Here is a 7088-nt window from a genome sequence, read left to right as displayed (position 1 = left end):
GCCTGTAACAGCAATACAGTATCTGCAGGTAAGAGCCTTGCTTGAATTAAGATGATGTGACATTGATGCATCTGAATTTTTAATGTACAGTAATGTACATAAATGATAATAAATGTAATATAATAAATGATAAATATTAGGCTACCAGCGTCATGGTGACTTTTGATGGTGATTGTCTTCTGTAACATAATGCCAATCCTTTGAGACACAGGAACCTTTCAGCTACATCAAATTTGTTGGTAGGCTGTGGTCACATTAGACGTTTGCTCCTTAACCACTGGCACACATTCACATGCAGTCTCATGGAGGAAGTTGCTGCATGCTAGGCAGAATGTGTCAAGTTTTAAAAAGCCCTGCTTCCGGCTTTGTTTTAGTCAGATTGATGCGCTTTGAAAAGCTTAAAATTACACATAAAAGTGCTAAAATTTGAGAATGATTGAATTTACCACTAAATACACTATACAAATTTGTCATGAGAGAAATTATTATAAATTAGGATTATTTTAAAACTATAACTAATTATAAAATACTCTAACAGTGCCTTTACTGCACAAGTGCTTGAGTTTGGCTTTTTTGTGTCCTGGTGTGTGTTAGTTGCTGTTAATATTTACTTGTGTAATGATGCAGTTAAATCTTATTAAGATTATTGACATTGACAACAATACTTGACAGTATAAAATAATTATCATGGTTTGAGTAAATGAACGACATTATAATTACTGTAATGCCCAAAATATGAATTTTAAACAGGCAGAGCATACAGCCATATATAGTTAGATCCATTTGTTGTTGTTGTTTTCCAGAGAAACACAGCCAGTCCAGCCAGTGGCAAGGCAAATAAATCAATGAGCAAAATGGTTGTGAATGTGTGTGTGTGTGTCCAGCCTCAGATGTTTTGGTTAAAGCCCCAGAGAATGCAGTTTCATAACTGTGGGGCTTTGTAAGAGAAAGCTCTTCCCCCTGCTGTAGCCTTCGCTATTCCAGGTACCAACAAATAGCTTGCACCTTTTGATTGAAGTAGGCGTGGCCGATCATAGAATACCAAAAATTCGCTTAGGTACTATAATCAATTTTATAATCAGTGTGAAATTTTTTGGACCACACATTTTCTCTTATGTTTATGTTTTTCTATATATTTTAGAATCAGCACATAGGTGCAACATCGGCCCCGCAGCACTGGCCCAATGTGGGCAGCCCACCAAAGTGCACACCCTGACTGGAATAATGTGGGCTGCCTACATTGGGCCAATGCTGTGGGACCAATGTCACGTCAATGTACAAATCCCCAGTGGCCTGATATGGGCTGCCCATGATGAGCCAATATGGGATGCATGTTTGCTGTGTAGTAAATAAAAGTATATTTCTTTATTTGTAGAAATGTGGTTTTATTTTGGCAATAAATAAGACAGTGTTTAGGTTGGGCTACTGGAGCAAACCACTGTTGATCATATGCCTCCTATACTTAAATCAACATTGTCGCTCTTCCATTGTCTTTTTTCTAATTAACATGTATTTGGTTTGGAATTTGAAATTGAAGAAAAATCTGTGTTAAAAATAATAACTTGACAACTTACCCACTGATGGAGATCTGATGCAAATTCTGTACTTAACTGTCTATAATGCCATACTGAAAATATATAAAGATATAATAATACAAAATATGTGCCTGAGACTTCATTCTTTCATTTGGTATGACATGTATTCCACTGCAATATAGCATTCCAAAGAAAGAAAGAGCAAAACATGTGACAACATGCCCCAGTCTATCCTAACCCTATTTCAGTCACAAGAACTTTCAAAATTACATTGTGAGATTGTAAATAGGTTTGGTCTTGGCGGACTAGATCTGTTATGCTGCTTCTGAGGAGCGAGTATGAATACTAGCTCTGATAGACATGCACAGACATAGAAAAGAAGAGAAGCATGCTGCTGCTGCAAAGGGTACAGAAAGAGAAACCCCCCGCCAAACCAAGAAGACGGGCTGTACTGAAATACAGGGCTGTACTGAAATCAACACTTAAATAGAACTATTTCAACAGCATGGAGTTGGTTAAAAGGTCTTGCACAGTAACACACTATGCCAAAATTTAAAGAAATTCCTGAAATGTTGAGGAAGAAAGTGATGGAAATATATCAGTCTGGGAAGGGCTACAAAGCTATTTCATAGGCTCTGGGACCCCAAAGGACCACAGTGTGAGTCATTATCTCCAAATGGAAAAAACTTGGCACAGTAGGGAACCTTCCTAGAAATGGCCGACCATCCACAATTCCTCCAAGAGCACAGCAACGCCTCATCTAGCAAGTCACAAAAGAGCCAAGGACAAAGTTAAATGACCTACAGGCCTCTCTTGCATCAATAAAGGTTCATGACTCCACTATCGAAAGACACTGGGCAAAAATTGCATCTATGGAAGTTTGGAGAGGCAAAAACCACTGCTAACCCAGAAGAATATTAATCAATGGCCTAGCTGAATATGTGAGCCCAGAACTTATTTAACTGTGACGTAGGGTCTATATGTACCCCGGGTGTCATCAATTTAGACTATATAAGTGTACGGCTCATAGGGTGAGTGCATGTTGGGGTGAGTGTGTGCCAAGTTTTTAATTTTTTTTTTGCGAAAGGCAGTAGAACGGATAATCAGTTGGTGACTACAGGATCGCTATAAGGCAATAGGGCTCCATGCTGCTTGGGCAAATGTGAAAAAAGGGCACACTCCTAATAAAACCCAGCACCACCTGGAAAATGTTTAATTAGCTGAATCATGTGGAATTGATGTTTTTTCTTTGGAAAAAATGACAATTGATTACAATTGTCAGTGTTTTACTGGCCTAGGATGCGGAAATTTTGTAGTGTGTGCAGGCAGTAGCCAGCGAGTTAGTCGGGATCATAAAGGGTTACATAGGCAAAGAAGCATGGCTGATAGGCTGATGCATGGGCATTGAGGGAGCCAATCAGCATGAGGTTAGAGTTTCATGGCTGAACTAGATGTCTGGCATCACTGCCAAGTTTTAATTGTGAATGTTAACTGAAGCCTAAATGCTGTCCAGTTGTGGAAACTCCCTTTATTTTCAATTTCCAAAGCAAAATGTAAGATAAGCAGCCTCCTCGTTGCCATATTAAGTCCAAAATTTTCTCTATGGATAGGGTGGAAGTGCTAGTGACTGGAGAATATCTATAGTAAATTCAGAAATAATGGTGTAAACTTTAGATTTTTTCTTACTTTTAACATTTCAATATAGAAAATGCAACAAATTTTACTACTCTTGACATTATATGTTTGTCCTAATGGGATGCAAATTAAGTGAGCTGGTACAATCAGATACAAAGCACAACTCAGTGATACCAATGTTGTTATTTGTGGGGATGTTTTTCTTATAACTACTGCATTTGAGTCCACAACATAAATGTCATGCAGTGGCGTGCACAGACGTCCGCTGGGGCGGAAGGACTAAAAAGGGCACAAAAAAAAAAAATAAAATTAAAAAAATTACTTTAATGTACATAACCAAACGTTTTTGTATTTATTTTACAGTATTTGAACATGTAATTATTTATTAAATAATTTATCTGTATTTAAAGCAGTACTCATCTGTTTGTTGTGTTTTTAAATATTTTAATGACTTCAAGGTTAACTGGAATGTCACACTCCACTGAGGGTAACAGTAGGTCAGAGAGCCTTCCTTCATTACATTGACTTCGAAGTCTGGTTTCACAAGTTTTAATGGCCATTCCAGAAAATTACTGTTCAGTTGTTGATGTGGAGACAGGTAATGTGGCATACACTTTTAGGAGTTGAGAAAGAGAGGAGAAATTAATTAATACTTAAATAAGCACCCGAGGACGTGCCAAACTGTGCTACTGTCATTGAATGGTTTTGGATAGAAACAAATTGAATGTCATTGTCAGGAATGCAGTAGCAATCGAGTTATTCTTTTATTACAACTGATTAAGTATAATTCTCTTGCTGCCACATTCTTTACATTTAAAATAGCATGATAGAATACATGTAAATTTTCGGTATTACCTTTGAACAATTCATTACAATGTAGCAATGTGGCGCGTATCCTTGTAAATCCTGCCAACTACGCCACGTTTAGCAATGTGGCACGTATCCTCGTAAAGCCTGCCAACGACGCCACGTGTAGCAATGTGGCTCTTTTTTCGTAAATATACTATGGAGATCCTGCCGACTACACCACGGGTAGCAATGTGGCCCGTTTCGTAGCAACAACTACGGCACGTGCAGCTATGCGGCTCATTTGTTTCGTTTTGTACCAACTACACCACCTCAAGAAAACGGGGAAAATAACCCAAATAAAGACACGCAAGTACGTTCCACTTAGAACAGGTGAGAGGCATGGGTTTCCATACAAAAATAAATTTTATTTTGAAGTTAAAAAGACTGGCCAAGAATTATTTTACAAGAAGCAACCAACACAGTCAGGCATTGGTCAGATAAAACAGTCACAAGAGGAAGTTAACAATAATCATAGTAGGACTGAGGCTTCCTGTATGAAGGGCAGGCTAGTACGACAGCACCAGCTATACAAAAGGGAAAAGCACCCCACTAATCAGAATCAGACCCACAAAAATTCACTGCAAATAAACACAGCAATAATAACGACCCTTAATTAAGTAAAGCTTAAGGTGCAGCAAAGAACTCCCCCCAGCCTCAGGAAGCACTCAGCTCCTACAAGGAGAAAACAAAAACACAAAGTCAATTACAATCTGCTCAAAACAGACAAACAAAATAATAACACAAAACAAAGGCAAACTTACTGTCACAAAAACACAGATAACCCACACTTAAACTGATAAGTAGCAAGTTTACCAAAGCCACTACTACCACATAGCAGTATCAACATAGTTGATAAAGACTGTTACAACACAGTTGAATTAAAGAAAGCTGATCTCAGTGACAGTAACCAACATGAAGCAAAAGAACAAAACACAGAACATCATAAAACAATAAAAACAAATCAAAACATCAAGCAGCAAAACCAAACAGAATGAAGCAGTCCCGAAGCAGTCCCAAAGCAGCCCCAAAGCCCCGTCTTAACACATGCACAATCGAGGACCCTAAGAACAAACAGGTGTAACAACCTCAATTTGGAAAACATGCAAGATAGTTTAGCTCGAGTAATAGAACTAAACGACTTACCTACCGTGATCCGATGACATGATACTCATGATGGCACATACGAAAATCATGATAGCGTCTTCAATAGTTGTGATGGCAACAGCTGGTGCTCCGACTGGAGCTACATTAAACTACCATGCTACACAGCTGGGAGCCTTGACGGCACACCACACTGATTGTGAGCAGCACATCACACCTGCATAGAGTCTCGGTAGCCCAACGTCACACTAAACAAGTAAATCGCATGGTAAATGGACAATGCTAGCATCAAACAGCTAAGCAACAAAGCTAAAAACACATACCTCTGTAGTCCATAGCAATGAAAGGAAGGGGCGGGTTTTTGACCATGACGCCTTCTGGGAGGCCTAAACAACCACTTATATACTGTGGTAGGGAGAGAGCCCATTGGCCACGTAGTTAATAAGGGTGACGTTTTAACCACGACACAAACCCCACTACATTCTACCCCCTACTTTTGTATCGTCGCCCCGACGATGGATTACTAAGTACTGGCATTAGTCCGTTACATTCTCCACTGCTCGTAGAAGATGGTGGACATTAGAATGTTTTCCTGCTGTGGCACGGCTCATTTTTCGCACAGCTCCATCACCATCTATAGGCTGGCCCGGGGCTACATTAAACTGACATGCTACACAGATGGGAGACTTGACGGCACACCGCACTGAAAATGAACAGCACACCATCCCCCCCACCCCCAACTCCCCCTGCATGCCACTGATGTCATGTAAAAATTCGTAACCAATATGGGTTATGAGGACAGAACTGTCTTACCACGGAAAGAAAAAATTAGTCAACTGAAACTCTTGTTTTCATTTCACCTTTAAGCATACAAAGTTACCCGTTCCTAAGCTAGCACAGAGTGAACACTATAGATGTAAATACACAAAGACCAGTTATGAATTTTGTAAAAGCATAAAAACACAAAATTCATTGTGATGAAGTGTTTCTTTAAACATGATCTTCACACTGTGACACTTTTTGGAAACTGAAGGCAGTTTATTTAACACTGATGATTATGCTGTGCAACATGTGACTTCATGAGTGTTGCTTTGCAAAGTCTCACCTTACATGAGTGAGGTTTTGCAGCATGTTAAACTAATAGGGAAGTGGTCTGTACTATCAAATGGTTGTTAGCTTTCTAAGCAAGTCTCTAGACCTCTTGAAGTAGTTAGAAATAAGTAGAGTATATCCATCTGGACTTCAATGAATCTCTTCTAGCAACCTTGAAATGTCTCTATGTCAGATTCTGTTACTTTACTTCCTGAGGTTTTAACATGAAGTCTGTCCCTAAATGGGCCTCTTAAGAGAAGTGTTAAAGTGAAACCATCCACAATTCCTCTCAGAGAGGGGCCAGGTGTAGTTTAATGGGTGCGTGAAACCTTTGCCTGTCTGCAGTGACTTTCCTGCCTATGCACAAAAAAACCACAACGGTTCAAAAGGCATTCATTTATAGGCCCATCTGTAAAACTTCAGAGAAACTTGCACATCACTGCTTATACAGGTGTGAACCACAGCAGACTTACACTGAATCATAAACTCTGCACTTAGCACTTATGCACTCTCAGAAATACATACCTGTACAAACTATAATTTCGTTTGTTGGTGGGGTGGTACCATCAAGGGGACATGTTTGTACCTTTAGTATGTAACTTTTTTAACCTTGGAAAATGCATGTGGTGTTCCTTGTATTAGCTTTTAGAGAAGTCCAATTTTATTTTGTAAAGGTTTCCAGGTAAATGATACATACTAAAGGTACAATCCATGTCCCTTTGATGGAACCACCCTTGCTACTACAATGCAAAGTGACTTTGACATTGAGAGACATACAGAGCAACAGAAGTAACACAACAAAATCAAAACACACACAAAACACACACACACACACACACACACACACACAAAAAAAAAGAATATCAGAGTATCAGT

General features: G+C 39.2%; 1 long non-coding RNA gene across 1 annotated transcript; it reads right to left on the bottom strand.

Moving 5' to 3' along the window:
• Window positions 1-484: 484 nt before the first annotated feature.
• Window positions 485-5583, bottom strand: LOC128608014 (uncharacterized). Its single transcript, XR_008385991.1, has 3 exons — window positions 5444-5583; window positions 5163-5368; window positions 485-4691 (listed from the first exon to the last, which is right to left on the bottom strand). It is a non-coding gene; the product is annotated as an uncharacterized LOC128608014 (long non-coding RNA).
• Window positions 5584-7088: the final 1505 nt, after the last annotated feature.

Source organism: Ictalurus furcatus, chromosome 1, assembly GCF_023375685.1.
Source record: "Ictalurus furcatus strain D&B chromosome 1, Billie_1.0, whole genome shotgun sequence".
Lineage (NCBI taxonomy): Eukaryota > Metazoa > Chordata > Actinopteri > Siluriformes > Ictaluridae > Ictalurus > Ictalurus furcatus.
Note: the sequence above shows the minus strand (reverse complement) of the source record. Positions and strands in the feature narration are given on the sequence as shown.